Raw genomic sequence first — 13,325 nt, forward strand, 5'->3', positions numbered from 1 at the left:
CACCTCTTGTTCCTGCCCTGGGCTCCAGCTGCCGTAGGGAGTCCAGTGTCTTTTCTCCTGCTGCTTTCTGCATCATCTCTGTACCCTCTCTAATTAATCTTCAGTAACACAGATGTAAATCAGGCAGATTTTTCGTTTCCTTTTCATTTCCGTAGCTATGTAAGTTACAAAGATTTTTTTTTTTTAATTAAAAAAAAGTCTTTGTCCAGTGTTTGTTTCCAGATACTCTAAATGATGGGTAGAGACCTTAGAAGAAGAGTATTTCTACAAGGAAACTCTTTCAGTATAAACTTTGCCTTTTACTTTATCTGGCTGAAAAAATCTTCCTCTCTTGACCTGTATTTCCAGAGGGGCAATTTTGTTGAGGTTCAGACTCTCAGGTTTTATATTGTAGAAAGGTTGTGTCCACTGAGGGAAAGCCTTCATCTCTCATATACTGTTGACTGTTTAAAGTCCAGAGGCACACTGCAAGCCTGGAATTGTGAGGCGGTGTGCCTGTGGGAGGGCTCCGTCTGTCAAAACTGGGTCTTTGTGCTGCCCGACCATGGGGCAATATGATCAGATTAGCCAAGACGTGCAGTGGGGTGTTTTTAGTGAATTCTGGCAGCTGCAGGAAGACAGAGGACTACCTGACTGGTCACAAAGTCTGCCGAGCAAACGCGTTTAACCGGTGAAAAGAGTTTGAAGCAGTGCTATGTTGTATGCCTGTGATGTCTATGAATGGGTATTGGATGCCTCAAGACCAGCTTTGCTTTTGTGTGACACGGTGGCTGTGCGCTGGCAAAGGTTACGGGGTGACACTGGGCCTCTGTCCCGGCATAGTGTTCAGCTTGGTGTTCTTCCTCCGGTACAAAACTGGCTTGTGTTTCTGGTTGGGTTTTGATCCAAAAAAGTAGCCCCCGTCACCAGTGGACCACTGGGTGGGTACAATGTGCATGTTGTACATGCCATGTCCCAAGAGCGTGGCATGCCCAGCTTAGCGCTGGTGGCCAGCGTTGAGTCCAGAGCAGTTCTTTCCCTTTGAGCTGCGCCTGGTGTTGGCACAGCCTAAGCTAAACTTAAGCTGCCTGAATACCAGCTTAGCTAACTTGTTGATCTTTGGGACTATTCACTCTTCCCAGTCCAGGCAAACATCACTGCATTCCCCTCTCCAAAGGTTGTTTTTTTTCTCGCTGCTTTTTTCTCTCCCCCCCTGCCCCCACCCCTGCCCCGAGTAACAACTTTCAGTGGCACCTCCAGTAATGTTTCATTGCCATGCAAAAGGAGGAGAGCACTTTGTCAGCAGTCTACTTCAGGCAGAGAAATTTATATCGGTGAGAAGCATATGTACAGAACAGCAATTACTCAGATCATCAATATTTATATAGCAGATAATAGTCATCATGGACAAGATGAATATTGTCACAAGTGCAATAGCTGCTGGGGGGGGATACAAAATATAATTGCTAGGTTTCTTTAAATGGGATAATTATGTAACTTTCAAGTGATTGGTGAAAATAGCTTAGAGTCTGAATTAAATATTCAGTGGGAGTTCATCTACTTCTAGAAAGTAAAGGAAATTCCCCTTCTGTCTACCCTCATGTCACACAGGGAAACCTGCTTGGGATGTCTTCCTTTACATGTGGCTTTTGCTGAAGGCAATGCTGGTGCCAGTTGCTGAACGAGGAATCATGAAAAATAGTAAAAAAAAAAATAATCAAGCACCTTGTTTAGAAAATGAATTATTGTTACATTTGCTGTGGCTGGACACGTGTTGCTGGGATGGAGGCATGGTCGCACATGCTTTGCTTTTAAAAGACATACCCAGTGTCGGGTAGAAGGTGGCCATCCTTAGGGTAGGTTTTTCACCAGAGCTTTCCACCATCCCTTCCGCTAGCTGATGTGATGCTGGTTGCCTTGGCTGTGCCTGGGCGGGCAGGCAGCCCAGCAAGTCCCCATCCTGGCTCCCACTTCACACCAGCCTGGGTCTTGCCTTCAGGGTGGTGGCTTCCTGTTCACACAGGAGGTGCAGCTTCTGATTTCTGCAAAGAGAAGCCTCCTTCCATCCACCCTTTTAAATCCTTGTCTGGCATTGTGATTGTTTGGAGGGCTTCCTTCACTGGCAAGAAAATCTGCTAGGTTGCCCTGTTTCTGAGAAGTATTAAATCAAAAACTACCTGCATGTGAGCTGTTTGCTACAGATAATTTACTTGCTGATTTTTTCCTTCTGCTTGTGAAATACCTCTGAAAGCTCCATTGCACTGGGACTCTGGTATTGACTGACTCTTCAGATGTGACTATCTGCGTATTTGTATGCCTGCACCGTGTCACCTTTTTTTGGTTGAGGGGAGGCAGTGGAAGGGAGCATGTGTAGCTCTTGATGTTCAGCGTTTAGCTCATTTGGGTTGGCTGTCATTTGCAATGTCAATTGCACAGCTCGGAGTTTTCAAAACACCAAAGCAACTCAGGAACATTTTCCACAGAGTAGATCCACAAAAGACCTGAAGTACTGCAGTACCAAACTTGCAGGCACTGCTTCTGGTGCAATGCCAGGAGAAAAGCTGGCCCAAGAGTGGGATTTGCAAAAGCTGACATCCCAAATAAGGAGACACATGAGCTGGCTACAACAAGGGAGAATCAAGAGGAGGTCTTTTAAGCCGGTAGCCCTCTTTCTGTACTGGGAAGATATGTTGAACTGCTCCTTTTTATTCCTTTCTGGAGTTAGGTAATGTCTACTGAGGTGTAAGCAGTGAACGAGTTAGCGGTTGCGCTCTCTGAGTTAGGTCTGATGCTCAGCCTGAAGGAAGCTAAGACTGAGCTCCCACCTTTGTCTGGCAGCATTTGATCGTGGATCTTTTCCTCTCCACAGGTAAACCCATTAGACTGCCTGGATTCTAGCCCTTCTCCAAATGAATTTTTAATATAAAATAATTAAACATTCATTGGAGCAGGGACAGGAAACCAGGTCTCTGCCTTCCCCTCATACTCACTTTTCCTTTCTGACCTGAATATTGAATTATGCACTTCAAAGTTGAATGGGGTCAGCAGGAGGCATTGGTGGAGCTCTGCTGAGCTACTGAAATTGCTGGTACTTAAAATTCTTTCATCTGAGAAAAGGGAAAAGAATATTACCATTTTATCAGATTCACCCTTAGTGAATGAAAGTTTCCTTCTGCTGTGAGCATACCCAGGTTCTTGTGTGGATTCACTGAGCCTGCCACTGGCATGTGGCTTGGGGAAGTCCTTCCCTGTTGAATGCAGATTAATTTGGATGGAAGACTTGTTTGAAGGTAAACTTAGCCCAGCTGAGATCTTCCTGATGCAGGTAAAGCTGAGGCCAATAATGACAGTGTTAATATTTCAGATGTTTGTCCCCAGTGCAATAGACAGATGCTTTCTGAACGGCAGATCACAGACCCAGTATTGCAACTAGGTGTCTTTACACTTTTTCTTAAGTAGTACCCCTTATATTTTTGACTGATGCTGATGTAATCTTTGTTCAGAACTTAAGCTTGCAGTCAACAGACTTCTTAGTTACCTTCCCCAGATCCCTTTGAGGCACTGTTGAGAGTGGTGTGGGACTATCTGCAGAATTTTTCTTCTGCCTGAGGTTCTGCCCTGAGGAAAGTGAATTCTAGCCACCTCTTGGAGAGATTGCTGCAATTCATAAGCCAGCCCCTCATGTAGGTGAACCGCCCTGTGATAGACCCATGCTCGACACATTCATTGCTCCTTCAGTTGTATTGCAGCTCAGAATAGCTTTTTTTCAGAGTAAGGAGGAGAACAAGGGGCCATTGAAGATAGCAGGTAATCAGCACCACTGATATTTCAGATTATTGAATTGTGTTGAAATAATGAGTTTTTTCATCAGGCTAGATTGTTTGTACCTAATTCTCTGAATCATGGGTTTTTTTCATTGCAATAACTTACATGGGGATCTGGAGGTTATGAAAGGGATTGCTTCCCCTCACATTGAATGGGGTCCTGTGTTTTGGCTGTCTTGTTGCATTGCTAAGCCCAGACCCATTTATGTTCAAATTTGAGGATGAGATGTTATCAATCTGAGGAAGTGGGGTGCTTGCAGCATCCAGAAGCTGTGAGCCCCTCTAATTCCGTTTCACTTCAGTGTCGAGCACTGGGGCACTACTGTGAAGACTGTAGATCAAAGTCTTTCTGTCATGCCGGTGCAACCTGGCTAAAGCCTTGAATGGTTTTGATGAACAAGGGTTTAGAGATCTGGCCCTGTGTAGTAGTTTTCTTTTAAACTGAAAAATGGAAAGAATTGTGTGCTGAAGGATGGAGTCAGGGTTATATTGCTACAAAGCCTCAAGAATGTTCCTGGAGCAGAAAAATCCCTCCTGCTTAACCTCTAAGTGGTAAAAAGGTGAAGCTGTTTGCCTTTTCAGTTGGTTTTACAGCTGGTGTGAAGATTCGTCCTGTATTGCCTTCTAGAAGCTTCTTCTGCATCCTAATTTTGTCAAAGTTCACTAGTTTATTTTATGGAGGGGAAAAAAACCCTGAAATCTCCTTTCGCTGAAAACGGGACTGAAGAGTTAGGTTTAGGAATGCTAGCACCATCTCCCATGGGAACTGTAATTAGCATACTTTGTTTTCCCATTCTTCCCTCCGGGCTTGGCTTTATGGCTGGCTTCCATCTCCTCTTTTCATGTTGAGTTGCACTGTGGTTATGGGAGATGCAATCTAGCTGGGAAACCCAATCCCTGCTGGAGAATGGGAACATGGGTCGCTGTATGCAAGTACCTCGAGCTGGTATAAGCAGCATTTCACAGTTCTCAAAATGGGTTGCCAAATTTCCAGGTTTTAGCAGAAAGGCAGCAATTCCCTTAGTACAGGTGACATAGCTGTTCATTTCATTCCATTCATAAGGCATTCACTTGAAACCTGCATTAAAACTTACTTTTCTCTAATTTTATTTTAAATTAGCATCTTGGCTTAATTTGCAAGTGCAAAATACCATTTTTTAGGGGCTTTCCCTGCAGTAATAAGTGGATACTGGAATTTGTTGTAAGTTCAAAGTACAGCAAGTAGGAGATGATGATTTGATTTGCCTGAGGAGACTTCTCTTGTTGGTCTAGCATAAAGATTTCTGAATTGTGGAATGGAGCTAGACCGGGAACAGTAATAAAGTACTCTTCAGACTTCAGATTTTACTTTCTGGAGTAGATTCCCTTCTTAAAGTAGAAATCAACAAAAATACTGGAGTTGTGTTGATTGAACAGACTGATGTGTCATCAGTTTGTGGAGTAGGAGATGCATCAGTGTGTGAAGTTTGAGCATGCCTAGAAGACAGAAGCTGGTCAGTCATAGAAAACTGGTGAGAATTCAGTGAAGTTGTATTGCTCCTAAACTTGGTTTTAATGAGCAGTGAGCTGTTTTTACAAGAACACTGTTGCTGCTGTTATGTTGGCTAATTAGCAACCCCCTCTCAGGAAAAAACCCTGACCCTCCTCAAAGTCTTCAAGTGTATAGAAACTTCTCTCAATTTCACAGTCTTCTGCCTTTTAGCTTACAACTTCTTGCAAGCTGCCACTCTCCCTGTTTGTGTGACTTCCACAGAAAACGCAAGTAATAGCGATTGAAAGGGAACTTTAGAAGAGATCAGAAAATCTAGGGCATGTCAGGATGATTTTGAGGTGATCTTAAAAATCCAGCAGATCAGCTGCATTTTTTGAAAGTTGGTTTTTTTTTTCCTGCATGTTTTGAGATTTAGCCTCCCTGTTCTTTATCTAAAGGTTGGGAAGAGTGAGGCTTTCCTCTCAAACAGAGCATGTCACATACATTGGCATTTGGGGGAAGCAGGACTGCTTGTGGGGTGACCTGTTCTCCACCAGAAGGATTTCTGGGCAAGTCTGTCCCAGTTCTGTTCTTGAGAACAGTTACTGTGAAAGAGGCTTTGCCCAGCTCAATGGAACTGCTTTGTGTGGAGGGGTTGTGGGCACAAAGAGATACAGGCACAAAGAGATACTGGCAGGACTGGACCCAGGCTGGTTTTCACAGCTTTAAAGAAATGAGGCTTTTAAAAAAGTCTTTATCCACCTGCAAAGTCCTTGTGATATTTTTTTAAACTCCTATGTAAATTTTTAATTATTTTCATAGATAAAATAAATTTCATGCTATCATACTGGTGTTCATGAGCATCCTTGCAAAAGAGCAAGGTAAACCAGTGAGAATGATTTTGGTAAAGGAATGTGCATTTTAAGAGGATATTATGCCCATGTTCAAAAAAAGTTTAAGGAAAAACCCTCACACGAACTTCCCTCTTGGAGTCCTGATTTATAGTCCAGGTCTTCTCTCTTCTGATGGAGCCACATCTGTAACACAAGAAGATGTGAGCGAGCTAGAGCTGGCTGCTTACGGTCTTGCCTTAGTAATGAGGATTTATTTAAAGAAAGGTTGAAGTTTCGTGATGTGTTTGCTTTCTTCCTTATGTCCACTTGTTTGGGGTCAGCGTGACCCAAAAATGAGCCGTGGTGTTTGGTGAAGGGCAATGGAAACACGACCTCACAACTACAGGAACTTTACTGTTGTAGCCCTTGGAGGAGCTATAGGAAAAAAACCCTTCATATTCTGAGGAACCTGACTTGTTTTTTCCAACATTATAGGGTTACATTCCTGTGCTACTGCTTTCTCTGCTGGCTGAAACTCCTCTGTGGGGTCCAATGGAGAAACTCTTAGCTTTTTATGTTAATGGGTGGTTATGAAACAAGAACAAAAATATTAAAAGATCATGCACTGGCAATTTAATGAAATGATAAGAATCTACAACTTTGTCCTTTAATAAGATTATAAAACTGTTGCTTTTTCAAATGAAGGGAGACACAGAGGTGGCTGTAGCCTGTACACGTGTAATTTTGAATCAGGATATCATGCTGCGTTGGAATTTTTCTGTTCACTCCTTTAAAGGTCTTGTTTTCTAGCACTTGTGCTCATTTCTGTTGTGTATTTTTAAATAATATACACTAACATTTTTCCATCATAAAGGCCTGTGCATTTCAGTGACTTTTACTGCTTTCTTTAGAGAGGTTATGCAATCAGATATTTAATGACTTTTTTCCTTTAAAAAAATTTGAATGCCTGTGTTCATATCGTTGTACTACTCACATTTAGCACCTGTGTTTTGCACCTGCACTCTTATTTTGAGGAGCCTGAAAGTGTACTTGCAAAATCTGAGCTCATTTGTGAAAATCAAGCTAAAAAAAGAATATAGGTGGATAGAATGATCATCTTTAAAGCAACAAGCTTTCGTTCTAACGTTCCTTCCCTCTTTAGCCCCCCACCTCCATTAAATATATGATATTTTCTTCTAAATTAAAGTTCAGATATTACAAAGGGATTGACCTTTTTCATATCTATTGACTAGTCAGTGCTGGAGAATTTTGCATGCCTTTCTGAGCCACTTACAATGCAGTTGTCTACATTTTGCTGCTTGGAAACATTAAAGCTCCCAAGAGTCCACACTAATTGCAGTCTCCTCTATCAAGAGAGGTTGCTCATTAGAGATAGGCGGTTTGTTGTACCTAATAGCGAGGAGAATACTGCAGCCTGGGCACCCCTTAGTTCTGCTTCCTAGTCAGGTGGGTGGAATATCAAGGAGAGCATCCATGCATCTGTTCAGGGAGATCCATCGAAAAAGCAGATCCAAATAAGTTCCTAACAGCAACTGTGCAACTTGCGAAGTTGGAGATATTTCTGAGGTCTCATGATAACCACCAGGCAGTTACACGCTTCATTGCTGCTCAGTGTTAAGATTGGTATGGGTTACAGTTATGCTCCATGACTTGCTTTTCCACAGGTGAATATTTTATGAACCAAATCCACATTGGGATAGCAGCTAGGAAGGCAGAGTGAGCAACAACAGCTGCCCCATTCTTCTTTTCATGCCATCAGCCCATCTTTGTGTGTTAAAAGATACTTGCGCTAAAAACATACTGTGTAAACTTTTGTCCAGTGCATATAGTACGTAAACCTTGAAAAGAATCATACCTCTTTCAGTGGGTGATGTTAGTGAACCATCAAGAAAAAAGGTAGGTGTTTATTGCTTGTGAGGAAATGAGTTTGGAATTCTAGATATAAATTAATTTCCTAAAACACTATGGATATCATGTGGCATTGATTGTGGACCTCCCGCTGCAAGAAGGGCGCATTGCTTGGTTTTAATGTGGTTTGTGTGTTGCTCATATCCACAGAGATGACCGTAAACTTTTCCAGTTTAGTGTCTATTTATATTTGGGGTTAATTCAAGGGGCCAGGGAATGCCAGTGATCCACTGACATATACAGGAGAGAAAAGGAAATTACTTTCTGACACATCTTTTCTGCTATTTCCACATGAGCAGATGGATCCCACGATACAGGTTTGCCTTTAAGGGGAATTTAAGAAGTAAATACTTGCACTTCTGGTAAGAGGGCTGATTATTGTCCATATCTGTATGGACAACAGGTAATTCATAAAGACTTCTGATAAAAATGCAGGCTTTTCTTCCACCCAGTTGTATGACCTTCAGTGTTTTAAACTTTTCCAGGGGACAATGATATGGGAATTGCATCTTTGTCAACTGAGCCAACTCATTACTTCTAAATGCTGACTGCTATGCTTGATGCCTAGAGTTGGAAAAAACATCTGGGTTCCACAGTTTTTCTTTAAAATTTCAGTTTCTAAGAGAATAGCACCATCTTCCTAGGTTTAAGGGTACCTCCTATCTCCCCTAGGTTGCACAGTGTTTTGGGGGCCTCAGTTTGAAGACGGAAGGATTGGGAGGGTTTCTAGACAGAGCAAAACAAGCAATTGCCCTTACAGTTGGATGAGAGTTGCAAAGGTCAGATGAGCCACAGCTCTTTGAGGTGGGTTTATTTCTTCTGGCGGACAAGGCTAGTACTAGACAGAGGCTTTCCTGACAGTCAGTGTTTGGTTGGAAGAAGTGTCGGTTTGGCTGACTTTGCTGTGGGAGGAGTGCAAGTGTTGGGCAAGGCAGAAGGCTCAGAGGGTGGGAGTCTTCACCACACCTCAAGGAACCATCTGTAGTGACGCTTCCTAGCCGTGCAGGTGAACACTGTAGCTGTAGCTGTGTGTGTAGGGCATAGCTAAAAATAAACAGAAGGGAAACTGGTTTCCTAATCGTTAGGGTGTGTTTTTTGTTGTTGGTCCTGTCTTAAAGCAATGAAAGCTAGCATTATTTCAGCTATATCCCTGCTTGCTGCTTGGTTGGAGGAGTGTAGAAGAGTGGTGGGAGGCGGTAAGATGCTGCCACCTCTCCAAGCACAATGTGGGGAAGCAGCTCTAGCTGCCCTGAGGGAGCTCTGCCCTCAGTCAGGGAGCAGGTAATGAGCTCAAGCTCAGTGCTTGGGGTGTGCCGGTACCCTACTTGCTTTTAGAAGTGACTGCACAAGGCGCATCTCCCCTTGCTGATGCATCCCATCCAGCACCAGGATAATCTTACGGTGCTAAAAGCTGAGACTGGCAGCATCTGGCCCTGCTGTTTGGGAGCGGGAAGGTGGAAACCGTCATCCTAAACCAAACCTCCTGAAGGGTGCTAAAGCCAAGCTAGTGGGACAGCCGAGCAGAACTGGTGCTTAATGCTTTATATTCTGGAGTGCCACCTGCTGGGACTTGCTCTCTTCATGCCCTCTTTTCTAGAGGCAGCTGCTCCAGAAGTTGAGAGCTTAGACCAAAGAGGATGGATGTTAGTAATAATAATAGTGCTAATTATTTGTATTGATCATTACATTATTTTTTAAATTGTCGTAATACTTAAAGACCTTGTTTATTGGCAAAGACCTCACTCTGGCAGGTGTTCTGCAAACTCAGTGTGAAAAAACCTGGCAGAGACTTCACTGCTTACAAAATGCAGAGCACAGTATATGAAGAAGTGGTTTAAAGAATAGCAAATGATTTTTTCCAATCCATGCTGTTACTCAGCAAAATATGAAGTATTTTTTTCTTTATGTCTTGATTTAGTGAAATATTTTGATCATTTCTGTGGCTGGCAAAAATCCAAAAGCAGTTATCATGAAAGTGAAAGACAACTGACAGTGAAGTCACTTAAGCAAAGTTAGGAAAACACTCAACTCTAAAAAGTAACAGTGATGTCAGTAAACAAAATAATTCTGAAAACCTTTTGGCTGAAAAGCAAGGGATGTTGTAGTTCATGGCAATTTTCAATGCAAATTCGGGCCCAGAGTTGACTTTTTTTCCTTAATTCTAGCAGATAACTTGTTTTGGCAGTAGAAAAGAGGTATTTTTTGAATCTGTTTTGTAACACCGATTTTCTGTCAATGGGCCAAATCCTCACTGGGCCAACTCAGTGTGGTTCCTTTGGCAGTGGTTCGGTTGCGTGCATTGACGTTTCCAGTGTTCGGTGCACCACTGTAAGGCACACAAATGTAATACTATAGCAAAAATGGAACAAAGACCTCAACTGAGTGGAACGTGGTCAAATCCTGCATAGGTGTTTAAAGCTGTATGCATGCACACTGTGTCTTCTTAGATCATCTCTCCCAATGCAACACTTTCTAGAGTGGCAACACAGACTTTTACCCGTTCCCCTTTCTTTTACCAGTCCCTAAGACATCTCTTTGGTTCTTAACTGCTGTTCTGTGTGGTGCTACATGGAATAGAGTCATAGATTTGTTTAGGTTGGAAAAGACCTTTAAGATCATTGAGTCCAACCATTAACCCAACACTGCCAAGTCCACCACTAACCCATATCATTAAGCACCATGTCTGCACATCTTTCAAATACCTCCAGGGATAGCGACTCAACCACTTCTCTGGGCAGCCTGTTCCACTGCTTGACAACCCTTTTGGTGAATAAATTTTTCTTTATATCCAATCTAAACTTCCCCTGGTACAACTTGAGGCCGTTTCCTCTTGTCCTATCACTTGTTACTTGGGACAAGAGACTGACACCCACGTTGCTACAACCTCCTTTCAGGTGGTTGTAAGGAGCAATAGGGTCTCGCCCTGAACCTCCTTTTCTCCAGGCTAAACAACCCCAGTTCTCTCAGCTGTTCTTCATAGGACTTGTTCTCTAGACACTTCACCAGCTTCGTTGCCCTTCTCTGGACACACTCCAACACCTCAAAGTCTTTCCTGTAGTGAGGGGCCCAAAAATGAACACAGCATTCAAGGTGAAATAAATGTTGGAAATAAGTGATGAAGCGTACCTGAGGTAAGTCTTCAAAAGCAATTAATGATTTTGGGATATACTCTGGAGATCATTGGGATGAGTGTGACTTTTTTTAGAAATCCCTGAACCACCTGCCCTTTCAAAGTAAGATCATTTAGATCCTTAGCAGGAAACACCTGTAAAAACCAGCAATCCTTTCAAACATGTAGTCCTCTTCAGGGTTCGATCGCATCATGAAAAGAGACTTGTATGTTGAAAATGCCCCATATTGTCATTTTTTTTTAAGCCAGCAACCAAAAAAAGCTGAGTAAGTGGCTTTGTAAACATGCTGCTACAAAACTGCTGCTGATAGCTGGAGAGCTTTTATCTCATCTGCTTTTGCTAGACTGGGAAAAGTAAAGAAATCATGGTGTGTTGCTAGACTTAAGCATTCCACATCCAGCAGTAGAGTGATATGAGTAAGAGGTACTTCTGACTCACTCAGTGGCTGACCACATCAGAAGAAAAATTGGTACAGAGTCAGTACAAAAAGCTTTGTTTGCCCTTTGCATTACATTTTCATGAATTTCTTCTGAAAGAAAACAGTTGAATTGAAATGAATGTTGCAATGAGCTGACATTTTAATGGAAATGACCATTTTTGCCTAAGGAGAAAGTATTTGCTTAATTTGATCTGAAACTGCCAATGAATTTGTTCACCTCAAAACTACATTTCTTTAGTTAGCTCTAACTCACATGCAGAAATCATGAGACTGGCTTGCAAGACAGAGACTGAAGTTTAGGGGTTCTACCTAACTGGGATTTGGGGCTTCTGAAGTTCATGTTTTCAGGCTTTTCTTCAGAAATATGAGGCTAGCAGCTTGATTTTTACCGAGTACTGAATTGATCGTCCATAATCCCGTGAGCCTGGGATGCACCATGACTGTATACTATCAAGATTGTGATGGAGTCTTGAGCATTAGCAACATTAAGCCAGTTATTTTTTCTAAGTTTGTTCTGATTTACATTGCAAGGACTGCAGAACTAGGCCCAAAATTAAGAGGTAAAGCAGTTTGCTTCATTTGGGTTGTTTTACTCTGATGTAGCTTAACACAGTCCTTTCTGAGCATTTGCGCTCCATACAGCAAAAATGCTGTATACTGTTAGTTAAACTATTTTCACACCGGGATGTATCAAAAGCAGCCAGACTTTGAATGGCAGAAATATGATGGGTGATGTCTAGTTCAAGCTTTGAAGCTTACTTTAAAAAGAATGAAATACAACCTGACAAAGCTTGGCAGGTCTGATAAACTTCTTGCAGCTACAGAAGGTGAGTGGCTTTTGGAATTGAATACCATCTCTGTGAAGAAAAGTCGCAGTAGATTTCACATGATATGGACAAGAATAATTTATTTTCCTGTGCATATGAGCAGCCAGTTACTGTCCCCATCCCAGCATGGCTGCCAGAGCACAGAGGCTAGCAGCTCTGAGCTCAGTCTTCCAGAGCTGTAATTTATCGCAGCCCACTGGAGAGGGGTGTGGTGGAGCTAACCTCGGTTTCGGTGGTTGCCCTTGAGAATTCCGCATTGCTTAGCTGTGAAACTACTTTTGTCTGCAAATGGTGCCGGTTCATATGGGGGAAAGACTCGGTGCAAATCCCCTCAACTCTATTCTAGACTTCATCGTAGAAGTCCATCCATGGGAGTCTTCTCATTTCTCTCACGGGGATGTCCATGTACATGGGCATGAAGGAGAGAGCTGAGAGCTTCTCCTGATGTCCGTTGTCTCACCCCTAGTCAGAAATTTTCTCTGGTGGTACTGGGGCTTCGAGTCACGCTGTGTAGCTGGTTGAGTTAGTTGATGTGCCACCAGTTGTTTAGTTGCAGCTGTTGTGGGAAGGCTGTATCATGTTTCCTCAGGTCACACATTTTCAGGGTGGTACAAGGGTAGCAAAGGCATCTGCACTTAGCGATTCCCTTTATCTGCCTGTGGCTGCTGGCACGACGTTCTGTATTGATGAACAGTGTGTTAACTATGTAAATGTGCAACTGACCTTGAGCGTGTGTCTTCCCATTAGCTTTCGTGGCTAATGTCAGGCCATGCACTTCATAACTTGTCAGGACTGGAGCTCCTGGAGTCTTTATAGTCACGGCGAGAAACATGTGGTTTGGAAAAGTATAGGAAGAAATTATTTATCTACTATAGCCTGCTAAAGCTCTTCT

The 13,325-nt window shown here is 42.7% G+C and overlaps 1 protein-coding gene across 2 annotated transcripts in view; it reads left to right on the top strand.

Moving 5' to 3' along the window:
* The window catches only part of RNF152 (ring finger protein 152), a 45,430-nt gene that overhangs the window by 18,085 nt on the left and 14,020 nt on the right, over positions 1–13,325 (top strand). The gene's annotated exons all lie outside the window — the stretch shown is intronic.

This window comes from Falco naumanni, chromosome 3 (genome assembly GCF_017639655.2).
Source record: "Falco naumanni isolate bFalNau1 chromosome 3, bFalNau1.pat, whole genome shotgun sequence".
In the NCBI taxonomy this organism is placed as follows: domain Eukaryota; kingdom Metazoa; phylum Chordata; class Aves; order Falconiformes; family Falconidae; genus Falco; species Falco naumanni.